Source organism: Hemitrygon akajei, chromosome 24, assembly GCF_048418815.1.
Source record: "Hemitrygon akajei chromosome 24, sHemAka1.3, whole genome shotgun sequence".
NCBI classification, from domain to species: Eukaryota; Metazoa; Chordata; class Chondrichthyes; order Myliobatiformes; family Dasyatidae; genus Hemitrygon; species Hemitrygon akajei.
This window is the reverse complement of record NC_133147.1, coordinates 15,186,188-15,207,295: the sequence shown is the minus strand read 5'-3', so window position 1 is coordinate 15,207,295 and position 21,108 is coordinate 15,186,188. Positions and strand designations below refer to the sequence as shown.

The following is a 21,108-nucleotide window of genomic DNA, read 5'->3' as shown; positions in this document are numbered from 1 at the left end:
GAACCCGCCTCCCGATTAGAGGATATTGGGAAGTGAACTTGTCTTTGAAGATTGGTTAGTTACAGTATAACTTCCTAACTTCCTTTTAGTGAAGGTATCTGCAGCTACAGAACTGTGCAAAAAGCCTTGAGTTATATATAGCCTAAGACTTTATATATATATATATTAAAAAATATATATATAGCTAGAGTGACTAAGACTTCTGCACTGTATTGCATTTGTCAACATGGAGACTGTAAATCTGGCGGGAGCAAAGGATGTTGGGACTAGCGAAGTGAAACACTGCAGGAGAGGTGTCAGGCAGGTGGGAGAGAAAGAGTGCCGGGGCAAGGGAGGGGGCTGACGTGGCTGCAGACACACCCAGCTCTGAGACACCAGGCAAGTTCATCTGAATCCAAGCCATTAGTTTATTGATCATTACAGAATGTCTCGCTGGTGCTTCCCGCTCCATCCCCCGTCCATTCCCCTTTCCCCAGCCGTGATTCCCCTCTCCCTGCCCCCCTTCCCACTCTCAGTCCACAACAGGGACCCATATCAGAATCGGGTTTATGTGATGAAATTTGAAATTTGATTTCCTTTTGGGGCAGCAATACAGTGCAATACATAAAATTACAGTACTGTGCAAAAGTCTTAAGCTCTTTGGGGGGGGGGGGGTGGTGTGTGTGTGTGTGTGTGTGTGTGTGTGTGTGTGTGTGTGTGTGTGTGTGTGTGTGTGTGTGTGTGTGTGTGTGTGTGTGTGTGTGTGTGTGTGTGTGTGTGTGTGTGTGTGTGTGTGTGTGTGTGTGTGTGTGTGTGTGTGTGCGCCTAAGACTTCTGCGCAGTACTGTATATTCTATGGGACTTAAGGGCTTTGTTTGAGTTTAGGGATTTAAATCAGCTTGCTCTCTTTAATATGGACATTAGTGAAGCTGCGTTCCAGAAAGATATTTGGCTTGGATTGGAAGTCAAGCCAAATGAGGCCATGTGGTCCCAGGGGTCACAGTGAAAGGCAAATCCTAAAGTGCTGATACAATGTCGTATAATAAATCTACTCCTATCCTCTGTCCAAAGTCAATAAACACTGAAGATTGGCTAAATAACAACGAGGCAAGTCAAGGATTTGCGAAACCCTCAGTTGGAAGAACGTGTCGTGTCAGACTGTGTCAGACTACTGAGATGTGTGAATGGAGGCAGGAAGAGAGCTTAGGTCCTGTGAAGAGTTAGGCGGTAGGTTGACCGTTAGGGTTGTAACCTCATGATTACTCGCTGTGACATGGAGCAAGAAGCAAGAAGGCAATGCAGGTAAATCCACGGGTAAGGAGCTCATGCAAGAGGGAAGGGCTTCAGGTGTGGTACGGCAGCGTCGCAGTTAGCACAATCATAATTGTCCTACCGCGCCAGTGATCACCGATCGGGCTTCAATTCCCGCTACCAACTGTACGGAGTTTGTACGTTCTCCCCGTGACCGCGTGGGTTTCCTCCGGGTGCTCCGGCTTCCTCCCACAGTCCAAGATGTATGGCTGGGGGTAAGTGAGTCGCGTGCATGCCACGTTAGTGCTGGAAAGCATGGCACTATTTGCGAGTTGGCGCCCAGCACGTCCTTGGACTGTGTTGGTCACTGACGCGGAACAACGCATTTCTTTGTATACTTCGATGGTTTGATGTGCACGTGATAACGAAATCTACCCCGTCTGCAGAGTTTCTCTTGTTTACGGGAAATAAAGTGCTCCTCCTTATTTCTTTCTGTGAGTTATTGGGCTCTCTTCCAGGGCAGGTGAGGTCTGTGGGAAGATGCTGAGTTTGCAGCTAAAGTGAAGGAGCAGCACTATCTTTGCAGGGAGCTGAAGTGGCTTGCGGGGGGTGGGTGTGGTGTGCAAACCGGGAGAATAGGCTGGCGTATACAGGGCTTGACGGGAATGTTGAAGAAGTACTCTGAAAGGAATGACAGGCAGTGACAAGTTTATGAACTTGTTCGGGCCGACGGGATGAAGAACACATTGATATAAAGAGTCATGCAGGTAAGGCAGATGAGCTTTGGGTAAATGGTAACGTATGCTATTGCAGCGCCTGCGACCCAGGTTCAATTCCCGCTGCTGCCTGTAAGGAGTTTGTACCTTCTCCCCGTGACCGCGTGGGTTTCCTCCGGGTGCTCTGGTTTCTGAAGACAAAGGGGTTGGTAAGTTAATTGGTCCTTGTAATTTATCAGGGGATTAAGCTTGGGTTAAATCGGGGGACTGTTGGGCAGTGTGCTCGTAGGGTTGGAAGGGCCTATTCTGCGTTGTACCTCCATAAGTAAAGAAATAGTAGGTTAATTGGTCACATGGATGTAATTTGGTGCGGGTCCGTTGGCCTGAAGGGTTGTGCCTTGAACTAAATAAATAGAAGCGTGACGTTTTCGCCATCACAGAGAATGAGAGAAGGGCAGGGCTGGCACTTGTAATGTTACTGTGGCACTGTCATTTCCTTTGGGATCAGGAATTCCTTTGGTACGTCAAATTATCAGGGGAACGAGCAGTCATTGCGATAAAGTCTGTGTCGCTCTTGATGCTTTGCTGCCCATTTGAGTGCTCGGTGGAGGGTGTTGATGGTTTTTTTGCTGGTGGGGGGGTTGTTGGCTTGCTGCTGTTTGCGTGTGGGAGGGGGGAGCTGGGAGGGGGCTTTGGGGTTCTAATGCTTTAACTGAGATTCATTCCTTGGGGCACTCCTCTGCTTTCGTGGATGTTTGTGAAGAAGAATAATTTCAGGATATATATTGTATACATTTCCCTGACATTAAATGTACCTGTTGAAACCTATTAAAGGATCTATCTGTCTATTTCAGGTGAGATAGTGAGGGGTGTAAAAGAGGTGGGGGAGTTGCACCACTAATCAGGGAGAATGTCACAGCTGCGGTTAGAGAGAAAATCCGGGAGGTACGTCAGATGGTTCAAGAGTTCAATTGTTTAATTTAATATCAGAGAATGTATACAGTAAAGAACCTGAACTTTTTACTCTTCACAGACATCCACGAAACAGGAGAAAGCCCCCAAAGAATGAACAATAGAAAATGTTAGAACCCCAAAGCACCTTCATCCTCCAGGTCCCAGGCATCAACCCGTCACTGCCCACCATACAAACAATAGCAAAGCCCCCGGACACCATGACCTAGAGTCTATCCCAACACTTCAACGTCTCAGACAGGCTCTCACTAGAGAGGGAGAGAGAGATATTGCTCCTTCTGCAGACAAGAGGGAGACCCACAGCATGCTGCTTCGATGTTACAATCGGCAACATCGCTTGTTCGAAGTCCTCCTGACTCACGGGGCCAGCTGATCCTCGTTGACCGTCAAGGGATAGGGAATGAGAGAGAGAGAGAGAGAGAAAGCGATGGCTCACGTACAGGGGCCTTCCGACAGCTGCACACACTGCCCACCGTCTCAATGTTCAAATCTCCTGCAATGCTTCAGTCGGCGATGCCGGTGAGGGATCGGGTCGCCCACAGAGCCGTACCCTAGAGGCGTACGTCTTCCGGCCGCACTTGGAGACAATGAGAACGCCAGGTCAACTCTTCGAGTGATTATGCAGGAAGTTTGAAGTTAACAACTCATCAGGGGTGATTGATAAGTTCGTGGCCTAAGGTAGAAGGAGATGAGTTATTAACTTCAAACTTTCTGCATAATCACTCAAAGAGTTAAACTGCAAGTGCATGTGACGACAGCTGTATAACTCATCTCCTTCTACCTTAGGCCACAAACTTATCAATCACCCATCTGTGGACACTTTCTGGAGGTCCAAGATCCGTATGCTCCACGACCGCTGCACTAAGTGTATAAATGTAGGAGGGGACTATGTTGAAAAATAAATGTGCTAGGTTTTCTAAAATTGACTCCTTCTACCTTAGGCCACAGACTTAGCAATCACCCCTCGTATTTCCATTCCGCAGAGCTGAAATGGCTAGCATGAAAGGACACAGTTTTAAGGTGCTTGGAAGTAGGTACAGAGGAGATGTCAGGGGTAAGTTTTTTATGCAGAGAGTGGTGAGTGTATGGAATGGGCTGCCAGCGACGGTGGTGGAGGAGGATACGATAGGGTCTTTTAAGAGACTCTTGGATAGGTACGTGGAGCATAGAAAAATAGAGAGCTATGGGTAATCATAGGTAATTTCTAAGGTAAGGACATGTTTGGCACAGTTTTGTGGCCCGATGGGCTTGTATTGTGCTGTAGGTTTTCTATGTTTCTATGTTTCTATCTATCTACCTGTCTGTCTACCTATCTATATATCTGAAAGTCTATCTGTCTATCTATCTGCTTGCCTGTCTATCTATCTATCTATCTGTCAGCCTGTCTATTTATTTATCTATCTATTTATCTGTCTACCTATCTATCTATCTATCTATCTATCTATTTGTTTAATTAATTAATTTGAATAGTTTGTCTTCTTTTGCACATTGGCTGTTTGTCAGTCTTTGTGTGTAGTTTTTCATTGATTTTACCGTGCTTCTTTTTACTACTATGAATACCTGCAAGAAAGTGAATCTCAGGGCAGTATGTGGTGAGATACACGTACTTTGATAAGAAATTTACTTTGAACTTTGGAGTGTTATAGAGAGCTGGGTGCCGGGAGCACGTTGCAGAAGGAAGTGGTGGAAGTGGTTGTGACTTGTGAATTTTGGTGGGGGGGGGGGGGGGTTTCAGATAGCCATGGCTTGGATTAGTCTGGATTGACATCACGGTCAGTACAGACGTGGATGGGGCGAGTGGCTCGATCCTTTGGCTTAGGTTGTGAGAGCAGATAGATTGAGGCGGTATGGTAGCGCAGTGTTTAGCTCAATGCTTTGCAGTGCCGGTACGGGCTCAATGCCTGCCTCTGTCTGTAAGGAGTTTGTACGTTCTCTCCGTGGCCGTGCGGGCATCCTGTGGCTGCTCCATTTCCTCCCACAAACCAAAGACGTATAAGCTAATAGGCTAATTGGTGTATTTGAGTGGAGTGGGCATGCTACCATGCTGCATCCCTAAATAAACCAATAAAAATATTAGATTAGTTTTATTTCTCATGTGTACCGCACATTGAAAATTGAGAACATGCAGTGGAATGTGTCATTTGCGTTAGCGACCGACACAGTCCCCCAGCGGTGTTTCCGCGCTTCCAGTGCCAATGTAGCATGACCACAACCTGCTAACCGGTACGTCTTCGGACAGTGGGAGGAAACTGGAGCTCCCGGAGGAAACCCCCGCGGTCGCGGGGGAGGGCGTGCCTACCCCGTACCGATGGTGGCGGATACGTCTTAAGCTGACTGAGTAAGGCGGTTCCAGTGCCTATCAGTGGAGAAAACGTTCAGTTATATTTTGCTTTGTAAAGCGAGAACAAGTCATGTGGTTAGAGGTGTTGTGAGACTTGTTATTAACTTCCTTTTCAGACTAAATGAAGCAGCCTGCTGGAAGTTGTGTCAGTAACAGCAGCTCTGTCTAAGGAAACATCGAAGCGTCCAACAGTTCTATTGATTTCACCTTGAAGAAAAGTCTGTGGTGAGGACAAGGCATTTTCTTGTTCCGATTAATTAAGTTGTTATAAATATGTTTAAGCCGTTTATTCTTATGTTTAAAAAAATAGATTTAGGTTTAAATTCTTGTTCTTTGATTGCTTGAGGATACAATCTCATTGGCAGCTGGTGTGTCTGGGGTGTGGTTCTCGCCGTCCCGTGAGGGTAGTTTCAGGGCAGAGCCTGTCACTGCATGCGGGACACAATGAGTCTCGCAAGCAAAACGCTGGAGGAGCTCGGCAGGTCAGGCAGCATCAGTGGATAAACTGATAAACCGAGGACATCTGGGATAAACAGAGGACATTTCGGGCCGAGACCCTTCGTCAGGACCGGAGAGGAAGGTGGGGGGGGGGGGGCTGCGAAGTTGGCAAGTGATAGTTGAACGCAAGAGATTCTGCAGATGCTGGAAATCCAGAATAACGCACACAAAGTGCTGGAGGAACTTAGCAGGTCAGGCAAAATCTATGGAGAGGGATCAACACTCGGAGTTTTGGGCTGAGAACCTGCATCGGGACGGGGCCACTTTCCTTCCCAGTTCAAGTGAAAGGTTTTAAATCCAAAGCACCAAATGTTTATTCCCCTGCACAGATGTTGCCTGGACTGCTGAGTTCCTCGAGCACTTTGTGCGCGTGTGACAAGTGAAGCCAGCCAAGAGGAGGGGTGGGTGGACGGGGAGAGGAGGTGATGGCTGGAGATAAAACAGATTGCAAGACCCACTGCCTGGCTGACAGCCTTTTTTTTTAACATTTTTATGTTTTCTTACGCAACTGGCTCTTAATCAGCACAATGATTACACAACAGTAGGAAAGACAGCAAACTACAGAAAAGTTTTAGACTCGAAGCTATGTCAGAGTCAGGGTTACTGATCGCTACACTAACTCTAATTAAGCTGCAGTATTGCACACAGTTCTGGTCACCCCATGATAGGAAGGACGGCGAGGCTTTGGAGGGCATACAGAAGAGGTTCACCACGATGTCGACCGGATTACAGGGCATGGGCTATAACGAGATGCTGGACAAACTTGAGTTGTCTGTTCTGGAGTGCCGGAGGCTGAGGGGAGACCTGATAGAGATTTACAAGACTATGAGAGGCATAGACAGAGCATTCAGACAGTATCTGAATAACTAATACTAGGGGGCACGCATTGAAGGTGAGAGGGGGGTAAAATCAGAGATGTGAGGGGCAAGTTACTTAACACAGAGAGTGGCGGGTCACTGGAACGTGCTGCCTGGGGCAGTGGTAGAGGCAGACACCTTAGGGACACTTAAGAGATGAATGTGTAGGAAAGTGCAAGTATACGGACGTAGTGCAGGCGGCAGAGATTAGTTCAGTTGGCCATCTGAGCACTGATGAAATTGGTTCAGCACGGTAATGTGGGCTGAAGGGCCTGTTCCAGGGCTGTGCTATTCAATGCTCTATGTTCTGCTGGCATAGTTAGCCTCATTTCCTCCGGGACTGGAAGTTTGGAAGTGACTGGAGATATTAAACTTTTCTCTCAGCTCTGAGACAACTCCAGAATGATATTTCTGGGATTTTTATGGCATTTTTTGATGATTTAAGTTCATATCCAATCTTCTAATGGAACAAGAATATAGACACTTCTTAATATTTTATGTTACAAGACCTCTTAAAACCACAATATCCTTGTTGCGTTCTCTTCAGATATCAGTTTTGCATTTCTAGTGGAGAAATCGTGCTGCATACAAGATCATGAAGCAATAAGGCATGGGGACACAGTTAAGCCATTTGGCCGTTCTTGTCTGCTCCGCTATTTGAAAACTCAGAAACCTCTACAAATGAATTCTGACTGGCGGCATCACCATCTGGTGTGGGGGTGGGGGTGGGAACCTACTGCACAAAATCAAAGGAAGTTGCAGAGAGTTGTAAATTTGGTCAGCTCCATCATAAGACCATAAGATCCTAAGACGTAAGTGCAGAATTAGGCCATTCAGCCCATTGAGGCTGTTCGCCATTCCATCTTGGCTGAGCCCGGATCTCACTCAACCCCATTCGCCTGCCTTCTCACCATAACCTTTGACCACTCAGGAAGCTATCAATTTTCACTTTAAATATACCCACAGTCTTGGCCTGTACAGCTGTCTGTGGTAGAGCATTCTGCAGATTTGCTATTCTCCGGCTAAAAATAATCCCTAGTTAACTCTGTTCTAAAGGATCGCCCTTCAATTTTGAGGCTGCGCCCTCTAGTTCTGGACACCCCCGCCATAGGAAACATCCTCTCCACATTCACTTTATCTCATTATTTTCAACATTTAGTAAGTTTCAATGAGATCTCCCTGCATTCTTCTAAATTCCAGTGAGTACAGGCCCAAAGCTGCTAAACGCTCCTCATATGTTAACCCTTTTGTTCCTGGAATCATCCTCGTGAACCTCCTCTGGACTCTCTCCAATGCCAGCACATCCTTTCTGAGATATGGGGCACAAAACTGTTGACAATACTCCAAGTGCGGCCTGCCTAGTGTCTTATAAAGCCTCAGCATTATCTCCTTGCTTTTATATTCTATTCCCCTTGAAATGAATGCCAACGTTGCATTTGCCTTCTTTACCACAGAGTCAACTTGTAAATTAACCTTCTGTGAGTCTTGCACGAGGACTCTTAAGTCCCTCTGCACCTCTGATGTTTGAATCTTCTCCCCATTTAGATAATATTCTGACCTTTTATTCCTTTTACCAAATGCATCATCAATACTGTATTCCATCTGCTCCTTTGTTGTCCATTCGTCCAAACTGTCTAAGTCCTTCTGCAATCGTATTGCTTCCTCAGCACAACCTACCCCTCCATCTGTCTTCATATCATCTGCAAGCTTTGCCACAAAGCCACCAGTTCCATTATCCAAATCACTGACAACGTGAAAAGTAGCGGTCCCAATACTGACCTCTGAGGAACACCACTAGTCACTGGTAACTAACCAGAAGAGGCCCACTTTATTCCCACTTGTTGCCTCCTGCCTGTCAGCCATTTCTCTATCCATGCCAGTATATTTCCTGAAGTGCATGGGATTTTAACTTGTTAAGCAGCCTCATTGGTGGCACCTTGTCAAATGCCTTCTGAAAATACAAGTAAATGACGTCCACCGTCTCTCCTTTGTCCACCCTGATTGTTACTTCCTCGAAGAACTGTATAACAGATTTCTCAGGCAAGATTTCCCTTTACAGAAACCATGTGGACTTGGAGACTCATTAGTGTCCAAGTACCCTGAAGCCACGTTCTTAATAATAGACTCCAACACTTTCCCAACCACTGAGCTTAAGCTATCTGGCCTGTAATTTCCTTTCTTTTGCCTCCCTCCCTTCTTAAAGGGTGGAGTGACATTTGCAATCTTCCAGTCCTCTGAAACCATGGCCGAATTGAATGATTCTTGAAAGATCATGACCAATGCATCTGTTATCTCTTCAGATGGGAGGTAGTCCATCTTATCCACCTTAAGACCTTCCAGTCTGCCCAGAACTTTTCCCTTTGCAACAGCAATGGGACTCACTCCTACTCCCTGACACTCATGGACCTCTGGCAAACCGCTAGTGTCTTCCACAGTGAAGTTCCAAAGTACCCATTAAGTTCATCTGCCATTTCTTTGTCCCCCATCACTACCTCACCAACATCATTTTTCAGTGGTCCAATATCCTTTTTACTCTTTATATGCTGAGAAAACTTCCAGTATCCTGCTTTGTATCATTGGCCAGTTTGCGCTCATTTTTCATATTTTCCCTTCCTGTAGCTTTTTTAGTTGCCTTTTTTTGGATTTTAAAAACTTCACAATGATCCAGCTTCCCACTCACTTTTGCTACATTATATCCCCTTTTCTTGGCTTTTATGCAGTCCTTAACTTCCTTTGACAGCCACAGTTGCCTACCCCTGCCATTTGAGAACTACTTCTTCTGTGGGACAAATCTATCCTGCACCTTGTGAACTATTCCCAGAAACTTCAGCCACCTCTGTTCTGCCGTCATCCCCACAGTAATCCCTTCAATCTACTTGGGCAAGCTCCTCTCTCATGCATCTACCTGTTTATTCCATCGTGATACTGATACATCTGACTTAAGCTTCACCCTCTCAAAGTGCTGTATGAATTCAATCATATTATGATCACTGTCTCCTAAGGGTTCCTTTACCTTAAGCTCCAGAATAAAATCTGGATTATTACACTACACCCATTCTAAGATAGCCTTTCCCTGAGGTAGGCTCAAGCACAAGTTGCTCTAAAAAGCCATCTCATAGGCATTCAGCAAATTCCCTCTCCTGCGATCCGACACCAACCTGATTTTCTCAATCTCCTTGCATATTGAAGTCCCCTCATTACTATTGTGACATTACCTTTATTACATGCCCTTTCCAGCTCCCTTTGCAAACTCAACCCCACATTGTGGCTACTATTTGGAGGCCTGTATATGATTTCCATCACGCGTTTTTTTACCCTTGCAGTTTCTTCATCCACAAAGATTTGACATTCTCTGATCCTACGTCACCTCTTTCTAACGATGTAATCCATCTCTTATCAACAAAACCACACCACCGCTTATGCCTTCCTGCCTGTCCTTTTGATATAAAGTATATCCTTTGATATTAAGCTCCCAACTATGACCTTCTTGCACCCACGACTCAGTGATACCCACAATGTCACACCGACCGATCTCTAATTGCGCGACGAGTTCATCCACCTTATTCCAAATACTATGTGCATTTAAATACAGCACCTGCAGTCCTGTATTCTTTGCCCTTTTTGAATTTTGCCTCGCTAGTACAATTTAACTCTTTGCACTGTCTGCATTTGTGCCCAATCATTGGCTTGTCCTTCCTTACATTCATATTTCTCCCAGCATCTACTTGTAAACCGGCTGGCTCATCCTCAGCTCGATCATCCTCGTTCCCATCCCCCTGCCACGTTACTTTAAACTAATCCCAACAGCTCTAGCAAACCTGCCCACAAGGATATTGGTCCCCCTCGGATTCATGAGCAACTCTTCCCTTTGGTGCAGGTCACTCCTGCCCCAGAAGAAGTCCCAATGATCCAAAAACCTGAGTCGCTGCCCCCCGCTCCAATTCTTCAGCCACACATTTATCTGCCACCTCATTTTATCCTGTCTTCACTGTCGTGTGGCACCAGCCTCTGTAGTATCCAAGATATCTTTGAGGAACGGTGCCTTAGGAAGGTGCCGTCCATCATTAAGGACCCCCACTACCCAGGCCATGCCCTCTTCTCATTGTTACAATCAGGTAGGAGGTACAGGAGCCTGAACGCACACACTCAGCGATTCATGAGCAGCATCTTCCCCTCTGCCATTCGACTTCTAAAAGGACATTGAACCCGTGAACACCACCCCACTACCTTTTTACTTCTGTTTTTTTGGCACTACTTATTTTAATTTAACTATTTAATAGCCATACATATGCTTAATGTAACTCGTGTTTTTATCTGTATTTATTTATCAAGTATTTCATTGTACTGCTGCTGTAAATTTAACAAATTTCATGACATGTGCCGGTGATATTGAATCTAATTCTGATTCTGATTCTATCAAAGTTGATTTATCATCGCTCAAAATCCCATTCTCCTGCCTTCTCCCCGTAACCTTTCATACACTGACTAATCAAGAACCTATCACCCTCCGTTGTAAATATACCCAATGACCTGGCTCCACAGCTCATCTGTGGAACAAATTCCACAGATTCACCACTCTCTGGCAAAAGAAATTCCTCCTAATCTCTGTTCCAAAGGGATATCGTTGTGCTGTGAGGCTCTCCAACTGTAGGAAACATCTTCTCCACGTCCACTCTATATATGCCTTTCGATATTTGGTAGGTTTCAATGAGATCCCCTCTCACTCTTCTAAACTCCAGCAGGTGCAGACCCAGAGCCCAATGTTTTTTATGCCATGCACCTCTACCATTAACTGGGGGGTCTGGGCACCCCAGGTTGGGAACCTCTCCTCGTACATTAAAGCTTTCATTCTGGGATCATTCTCATGAGCCTCCTCTGGGCTCCTTCCAAAGACAGCACATCCTTTCTTAGATAAGAAAACTGCCCACTATTTTCCAAGTGCAGTCTGACCAATGCTTTATAAAGCCCCAGCATTACATCCTTGTTACAAGAAAGCTGTTACATCACAGAAGAGATGTGTGATGCACATCTGGGTGTTTACGGATCTTCTTTAATAGAAAATATTTCAGACTCGCTGATTAAAATGAGGAAAAACTAATTTAGAGTTAGAGGTTCTGGCTGCATCCTGTGCAATTGTGGGTACTTTGTGCTGTTTGCTCTTTATGTGAGAGGTGATAGGGCACTTATTTAAAATTTGTACAATTTTGCTGATGTAAAATAAAGAATAAAGATGTAAAATGTGTGGTGGAGTGGAGATAGGTCTCTTCCAAAGGAGATATAAGGTGCTCCTTCCCTCTGCTCTCCGCAGGTAAAACTTGGGCAAGGTGTAGCACCTGCTTAGCCCCCTCCTTCCCAATCAGGGTCATGTGAAACTATGGAGGCAGGTGGCGGATGGTCGTATGAATAGCTGGTGCTTATCACAAATCCTGGAGGTGTGACCACTGACACCAGGCAGACGCTCTCTGAAGAGTACTGTTAACAGCTCAATATTTACTTGTTAAAATACAGCACGGTCCTTTCAGCCCTTCGAGCAATCCCTCGATTTAATCCTAGGCTAATCACAGGACAATTTACAAAGACCAATTAACCGACCAACTGGTACGTCTTTGGACTGTGTGGGAGGAAACCCACGTGGTCATGGGGAGAACGTACAAACTCCTTAAACAGAGCTGCGGGAATTGAACCCAGGTCACTGGTACTGCTAACTACTGTGCTGCCAGGCTGCCCCAGTGTCTGGTAAAGCCACTGCCCAGAAGAAGACAATGGCAAAACCACTCCTGTAGAAAAATTTGCCACAAACAATCGTGGTCCTGGAAAGGCCATAATCTCAATTGTCATACGACTCAGCACATAATGAACGAACAAAAATAAATCATTTTATTTTGAAAAATAACGCTGATGCCAGGCAGACAATCTGTGAAGAGTGTTGACAGTGGCTAGGATCATCCGTCAATTTATTTATTCTTCTTGCCTTTCGAGCCGCACCGCCAGCAATCCCTCGATTTAACCCCAGCCTAATCATGGGACAACTTACAATGACCAATTAACCACCCAACCGGTACGTTTTTGGAGGAAGCTGGAGCGTGCAGAGGAAACCCACGCAGTCACGGGGAGAAAGCTTTGAATGCCACAGACGCTGTTACTTGAGCATAATGTTAACATAACCTCAATGTCTGAGCGGTTAGAAGCTTTTTATTTCTCCCTGCCCTTATTTCATTAACTTAAGGGGGAAAGCTGTGCTTTTCTAGAACTTCACCCGCATGTTAAGACGCACACTATAGTGGGACACATCACAGGCATCTGGTTCACAAAGGAATCCCGGAGAGGCTCTGGGGAGCCCTGAGCTTGGCTCTGGGTACGTGAACAGTCTGCTGTTTAGTGAATGGCTAGAAGGCGATAGGTGAAGCAGTAAGGACTCCGATATTGCTGGCCAGTCAAGCTTTGATTCAGGAAATGTTGTTGTCTCTGAGTTAGAAGCGTGAAAGCTTCAGTCACAGCCCGGAAGCTTGAGAGTCCTCCAACTGCTGTGCATTCAGCTGATAGATTATACCTTTGTATCTTGTGCTGAGGGACGCACTGAACCTTGGTGCAGCCACCACAAAGGCTCAGTGAGGAACTTCTCCCACGGGAGAGGGTCAGCCGGGGCGACGGGGGAGAGGACTTCAGTTATTGCAGAACTTCATATACAGCGGCATGCAAAAGTTTGGGCACCCCGGTCAACATTTCTGTTCCTGTGAATAGCTAAGCAAGTAAAAGATGATCTGATTTCCAAAAGGCATGAAGTTAAAGATAACACGTTTAAAAAAAAATATTTTAAGCAGGATTTCTTTTTTATCTCCATCTTTTACAGTTTCAAAATAACAAAAAGGGAAAAGGGCCCAAACCAAAAGTTTGGGCACCCTGCATGGTCACTCCCTTTGGCAAGTACCACAGCTTGAAAACGCTTTCTGTAGCCAGCTAAGAGTCTTTCAATTCTTGTTTGGGGGATTTTCACCCATTCTTCCTTGCAAAAGGCTTCTAGTTCTGTGAGATTCCTGGACCGTCTTGCATGCACTGCTCTTTTGAGGTCTATCCACAGATTTTCGATGACATTTAGGTCGGGGGACAAAACCTTCAGCTTGCACCTCTTGAGGTAGTCCATTGTGGATTTTGAGGTGTGTTTAGGATCATTATCCTGTTGTAGAAGCCATCCTCTTTTCATCTTCAGCTTTTTTACAGACGGTGTGATGTTTGCTTCCAGAATTTGCTGGTATTTAATTGAATTCATTCTTCCCTCTACCAGTGAAATGTTCCCCATGCCACTGGCTGCAACACAAGCCCAAAGCAATATTGATCCACCCCCGTGCTTAATAGTTGGAGAGGTGTTCGTTTCATGAAGTTCTGCACCCTTTTTTCTCCAAACATACCTTTGCTCATTGAGGCCAGAAAGTTCTATTTTAACTTCGTCAGTCCACAGGACTTGTTTCCAAAATGCATCAGGCTTGTTCAGATGTTCTTTTGCAAACTTCTGATGCTGAACTTTGTGGTGAGGACACAGGAAAGGTTTTCTTCTGATGACTCTTTCATGAAGGTCATATTTGTGCAGGTGTCGCTGCACAGTAGAACAGTGCACCACCACTCCAGAGTCTGCTAAATCTTCCTGAAGGTCTTTTGCAGTCAAACGGGGGTTTTGATTTGCCTTTCTAGCAATCCTACGAGCAGTTCTCTTGGAAAGTTTTCTTGGTCTTACAGACCTCAATTTGACCTCCACCCTTCCATTTAACTGCCATCTATTAATCACATTACGAACTGAGAAAACGGCTACCTGAAAACGCTTTGCTGTCTTCTTATAGCCTTCTCCTGCTTTGTGGGCATCATTTATTTTAATTTTCAGAGTGCTAGGCAGCTGCTTAGAGGAGCCCATGGCTGCTGATTGTTGGGACAAGGTTTGAGGCGTCAGGGTATTTATAAAGCTTTGAACTTTGCATCGCCTGGCCTTTCCTAACCATGACTGTGAACAAGCCATAGCCCTAACAAGCTAATTAGAGTCTGAGCCCTTGATAAAAATTAACTGAGGGCTCAAATCTCTTGGGGCGCCCAAACTTTTGCATGGTGCTCCTTTCCTATTTTTTCACTCCAAAATGTACAAAACAAAAATAATACGCTAAACTTGTTTGAAATGTTGAAAATAATGTTTCATCTTTAACTTTATGACTTTTGGAGATCAGTTTATCTTCTACTCACTTAACTATTCACAGTAACAGAAATTTTGACCAGGGGTGCCCAAACTTTTGCATGCCGCCATAAAACATGAGTGGCAGTAGTTCTGGTAGAATATGGGGAACAGTGACCCTGTATGTAAAGCATGGGAAGGCATGGGATGGTTTTTTCTTGTAAGATAATTTTTATTGTGAATAGATTTATTTCAAAAAACTTTGTGCTGATTACGCAAACACGAGGAGATCTGCAGATGCTGGAAATTCAAGCAACGCACACAAAATGCTGGTGGAACGCAGCAGGCCGGGCAGCATCTATAGGGGGAAGCACAGTCGACGTTTCGGGCCGAGACCCTTCGTCAGGACTGACTGATAGGTTCCCCCTTTCTTCAGCCCTTTATCTCTTTCACCAACCAACTTCCCTGCGCTTTACTTCACCACTTCCCCTCTCCCGGTTCCACCTATCGCCCAGCCTCTTGTACTTCTTCCTCCCCTCCCCGCACCTTCTTACTCTGACTTCTCCACTTCCTTTCCAGTCCTGAGGAAGGGTCTCGGCCTAAAGCGTCGACTGTTTACTCTTTTCTGTAGATGCTGCCCGGCCTGCTGAGTTCCTCCAGCATTTTGTGTCTGTTGCCTCGGCCGGTGTTCACTGCCGAGCTGGGAGATTTACCCAGGAGCAGGTGCCGCCGTGTTAAACGTGGCCGCTCGCGCAGGAGCACATTCCCGGTAGCACAAGTGGAGCTGCTTTATTAGTGTTTACAAAAGTCCTGCCCCGGTCTGTAGAGGCACGTGCTGGGAACCCAGTTCAGGAAGATCGAACCCTTTCAAGTGGCGTACTTAGTTCTAACTTGGACCTTCCTCCTGAAGATCAGGGGCTACGCAGCTCCACCCAGCTCAGACCGTCACCGTGCCCTTCCCCTCCCTGCACCCCCATCATCAACCTGCCCCCCACCGATTCCCCCTCGATTCTTCACACTTCAACCCAATCTGTTGACCATGCCACAGTTCCTGGCAGCTGACCCACTGGTGGGACTGGTATAAGATCACAAGACCAAGGTGCAGAGTTCATACGTTCTCTCCCCACAGTCCAAAGACGTACCAGTTGGTAGGTTAATTGGTCATTGTAAATTGTCCCGTGATTAGGCTAGAGTTAAATCAGAGGATTGCTGGGCAGCAGGGCTGGAAGGGCTGGAAAGGCCAATTCCTCGCTGTATCTCAATAAATTAATGCAAAAATTAAAAATCAGGCCATTTGGCCCTTTGAGCCTGCTCTGCCATTTGATCATGGTTAATTTACTTTCCCCATCAACCCCATTCTCCTGCTTTCTCCCCGTAACCTTTAGCACCAGATGGGTGCTTGTTGGTTGGCATGGAGATGGTGGGTCAAAGGGCATTCCCTGTTCCTGTTCCTATGACACTCCAAACTTCTGGCCTGATCCTTCCCTTTGGAATCTTGGCCCAACCCTATCCTCTGGATTCTGAACTTTTCCAGTGGCAGAGTGTGGGAGAAGCAAAGAGCTTTCCAAAGTTTACCAAACACAAGAGTCTCACACTACCGAATATTCAGAGATGGTTCCTTTTCTGTTTTTTGGTTTAAACCACTTTTGAGCTGAAGAACACTCTAAACCACTTTTTATAATGTGTTTACACTGTAAATACATGCTTTATTTATTTATACACATTTTATTCCATATCTCTGTTTCCAAATCTTACTTTTACTAATTCTGTACTCTGAGTAATTTTTGAACATTGTCATTTCTAGGTGCATACAGTGCCTTCTGCCCCACAGCAATTTTCTAATACATGTACAGTCCAGAGCAAAAGTCTTAGGCTTTTATATGTAGCTAGGGTGTGAAACTGGGAGAGCAAATTTGTAAATCTTGTAGGAGGGGAGTGGGACAGGTGGCAGAGTAGGAGTGGGGGTGGCGTAGGTGCAGACACACCCAGCCCTGAGACTCCAGGCAAGGTAATTTGATTCCGAACAATTGGTTTATTGATCATTGCAGAATGTCTCTCTGGTGCTTCCCTCTCCCTCCCTCTCCCTTCCCTTTTTCCCAACCATGATTCCCCTCTCCCTGCCCCTTTCCCGCTCTCAGTCCACAATAGAGACGCATGTCTGAATCAGGTTTACGTCACGAATTTTTTTTTTGCAGCAGTACAGTGCAATACATAAAATTACCTCAGGACCGTGCAGAAGTCTCAGGCTCCCTAGCTATAAATATGTGTATCTATGTGTGCCGAAGAGTTTTGCACATTCCTGGAATTCTGAGACTTTGTAAGGCCACATTTTCATGAGTTTCCCCTGACGAAAATGAGGGCAGTTTATCACTCCATTAACTTGAGGTGGCACGACAAACAAGGAGTGTGTTTCTCAGGCACTGATCTTGAGGTTTTATGTCCTGAGGTGGTCACTAGGCCAATACATTCAGCAGTTTCTTAACATCCTGTAGAGTGAAGCAGGTTTATTGGACGCAAGCTTCTGAGTGGAAGAAGAAGGGAGGGTACAAATTTGTGGCATATTTGGCTCTGCTTTCTCTTTACTCTGGTATCCGCTCAGTGCAATTATTGTGGATTTCCTCTGCTTTAAAATGAGAGCAGGTACTGGGCAATCTGACTAGCCACCTAGGCACCGCAAGGACAACCTCCAATAATGTAGCGCATTCTGGTGTGCATTACAGCTTCCTCAATTCCTGCCACTGTCTGTAAGGCACGTGTGAGCTTTGGAAAGCTCTTTGCTTCTCACACTCTGTCATAGAGCTATAAGGAGCAGGGAGTGCCCTTTGACCCATCATCTCCACGCCAACCATCAAGCACCCAACTGCTGCCAACGGTTACGGGGTGCATTTTCTCCCCGTGACTGTGTGGGTTCTCTGGTTTCCTCCCACATTCCAAAGACGTGCGAGTTAGGGTTAGACAGTTGCGACCGTGCTTTATTGGCACCGGGAGTGTGGCGACACTTACGGGCTGCCCCTCAGCTCATCCTCATCCTGTGCTGACGCAGGCAATCGCGCGCGCGTGCGCACACACACACACACACACACACTATGCTGGAGGAACTTGGCAGGTCAGGCAGGATCTATCATCATCATTATGTGCCCTGTCGTATGTTGTATGACGTGGACTATCATGATCTTTCCATGACCATAATTGTTCCTGGCAAATTCTTCTACAAAAGTGGTTTGCCATTGCCTTCTTCTGGGCAGTGTCTTTACAAGACGGGTGACCCCAGCCATTATCAATACTCTTCTGAGATTGTCTGCCTGGTGTCAGTGGTCACATAACCAGGACTTGTGATGTGCACCAGCTGCTCGTACGACCGTCCACCATCTGCTCCCATGGCTTCTCGTGACCCTGATCAGGGGGTTAAGCAGATGCTACACCTTGCCCAAGTGACCTGCAGGGTAGCAGAGGGGAGAAGCGCCTTGCACCCCCTTTGGTAGAGGCATGTCCCCACTTTGCAACCTCACAGCATCTATGGAGAGAAATAAACATTTGACATTTTGGGCTGAGACCCCTCACCAGGACTGGAATGCAAGGGAGAAGTAGCCAGAACTCTATGTTCCAAATGAGACAAATTAAACCGATTGTTTTCTTTACACAGTATCGCTATTTTTGAAACGTCCCAGAGCAAATCATAAGAGCTTTATCAAGCAAAGTCTGACATCAGCCTCATGAGGAAGTGGTCAATGAGTATGGTTTTTAGCACGAATGCAGAGAGGCTTGGGGAGGGAAGTTGAGCAACTGGTACATGGCCAACGGCAAAGATAAATGAGGGGTAGTGGAACAAGTGGAAAATATATCTGTGGTAGGAGGTAGAAGTGAAGGAATGTGTAGAGGTGAGCACATGATCCTACCTGGAATTACCAATGCAATAAGAAGAAGATAGATAGGATGTGTCTATCATCGAGTCTTAGAAAACAGGATAGAAACAGGCCCTTCGGTCCATCTAGTCCATGCTGAGCCATTTGAACTGCCTCCTCCCATCAACCTGCACCAGGACTTTAGCCCTCCATACCCCTGCTATCCATCTCCTCTTATCCAAACATCTCTCAAACGTTGAAAACAAACTCACATGCACCACTTGCACTGGCCGCTCGTTTCACGCTTTCGCCACCCTCTGAGCGAAGAAGTTTCCCTTCATGTTCCCCTTATACTTTTCACCTTTCACCCTTAACCCATGACCTCTAGTTGTCGTCCCACCTAACCTCAGTGGAAAAAGCCTGCTTGCATTTACCCTATCTTTAGCCTCTCATCATTTTGTATGCCCCTGTCAAATCTCTACTTAATCTTCTATGTTCCGAGGACTAAAGTCCTAACCTATTCAATCTTTCCTTGAAACTCAGTGCCTCCAAACACAGCAACATCCTTGTAAATTTTCTCTGTACTCTTTCCGTCTTATGTGTGGTGCTCGTCTGGAGATCGAATGCTGTATGAGTGTTGGATAAAGATTGATTAAGCATCATACTTGTGTGTTTAAGCGGTGTTTTGTGAAAAGTGATGTACTTTACTAGGGTTGCCATGGAGATTAAGATTAGGTGTGATACGGACTATCAGTAATGTAACTGAGCTCACACTGCCGATAGGATAGGGGTACCTGGTGAAGCAGGGCCTGAACCTTTTCATCTATCTAGAGTTGGCGAGAATGCAGCTGAGGGTGAAGATTTTAAAGGCAAGTCGTTTTTTTTTGTGGAGTGAGGGGAAGATGTTGTCTGACGTGAGAAGTCTCATAAGTCCTTCAGCCAGTGATTTAAGTTCTGAGCTGGTTTCGGCTATTACGTCACTGGTTAATAAATGCCAAAGTCTACCTGTGGAGAGCTGACGTTATCGTAGGCTGGGAGTTTTCTCTGGAGTCAAGCCCACATCCAGATATCAGTTACTGGTTGAATGGCAGTTCTCAGATAATATGAAAAATAGAGGCTGGCAGGAAGTTTAAAGGGCCCAGCGGCTGATATAATGAGGTTCCTAAAGGCAGGAAACCCATTAGCCATGTCAGCTAACTACATGCAAGCTCTAGACTGTGCTTTGAACACCGCTGAAAGTGCAGCTGATCTTATGATGAAGTTTAGACTCACATTCCAGGAGGAAGGAGAGAAGCTGCCCGCCTACATTTTTTTTTGTTTGGGGAAACTGCTGCACTCTTTGTGTCCCAGAGGGGGCTTCAACTGTCTGAGAGAAATGGCTTGAGGGTGGGGCAAGTTGTGAAGGGCGTACTGTCACACGACGTGATTGCTCTACGCGTTCGAGTGACCCACAAGCTGTGCCCGCCTCCATCTTCTACCGAGTTACTGAGAGAAGTTGGAGAGGTGGAAAGCGTGATTGAGGAGCAGAATATTTCTAAAGGCTAAGTCGTGTCTCCAGTGGTAGCCTCTGTTGCTAAAGTGGCCCCTGACGCCGCGGAGATAGAGCTTTTGAGGAAAGAGGTGGAAAACCTTCGCGCTGAGCTGACTCACTGGATGTCGGCTAATGTTTCAGCTAAACATGACACACCTGTTAGGAGTCCTGGCCCATCTGTAGGACTTACTAAGCAGAGGAATGCTGTCGAAAAGGACCTTTTGACTAGAGAGGTGACTGGGATTTTTCTGTTACGACTGCGGAGAAGATGGGCATCTTAAGCGAGGCTGTGAGAGACAGGAAAATCTTCGAAAAGTGGGTCAGCGGTGAATCAAACAGAGGAGAAAAGAAGCAACGCTACGGAGGGACCCAGTAAGGGAACAACATGGCGTGCCAGAGACGATATGCTCCAATCAGTGTATCAAAGGAAACACTAACCTGCAAAACACTACTCCTGAAGCTTTAATGTATCCATACAGGATGAAGGTATTTATGCTAGAGCCATACTTGACACAGGTTCTCAACTTGATTTGCTTTACAACTGGTATTTGACGCATTTACTATTGATGCCACTCAGTGCCCTTGAGATTCGGGGACCCAGTACTGATGAGTACCCGTACAATGGTGGCTTGCTGAAACTGGAGTTTTCAGAAGTAGAGGTTGGAGTAACTGAGACTATTGATATGATAGCGTTGGCCTGCCCAGATCCGGCTGAAAAAGAAGAGGCTTCCATTCTTGTGGGAACAAATACTCCTATCATGAGAAGGCTAGTGGGAGCATGCAAGAAGAGGAGCGGAGAGAAATTCTCGAAAACCTTGTCCATTCCCCCAGTGTTCAGAGCTGCTTTTGAGAAGGTGCAAGTCCCTCCTAAGCAGGATGATGAGGATAAACGAGGAACTGTGTGGTACTCCCAGTCTAAACCTGTCATGTTACACCCTGAGGGAGTAGCTAGAGTGACAGAGGACACTC

At 46.0% G+C, this 21,108-nt stretch overlaps 1 protein-coding gene across 3 annotated transcripts in view; it reads left to right on the top strand.

Moving 5' to 3' along the window:
• ptafr (platelet-activating factor receptor) overlaps positions 1 to 21,108 on the top strand; it is a 56,175-nt gene that overhangs the window by 23,388 nt on the left and 11,679 nt on the right. The window contains exon 1 of one of the 3 annotated variants that reach the window (XM_073028383.1): positions 1,199 to 1,281. The exons of 1 other annotated variant lie outside the window; for it this stretch is intronic. The gene's annotated coding sequence lies outside the window, so the exon portion shown is untranslated. Of the gene's footprint in view, positions 1 to 1,198; positions 1,282 to 5,353; positions 5,485 to 21,108 lie in introns of those variants that run through there. One more of the 3 variants, XM_073028380.1, reaches the window with a different exon arrangement.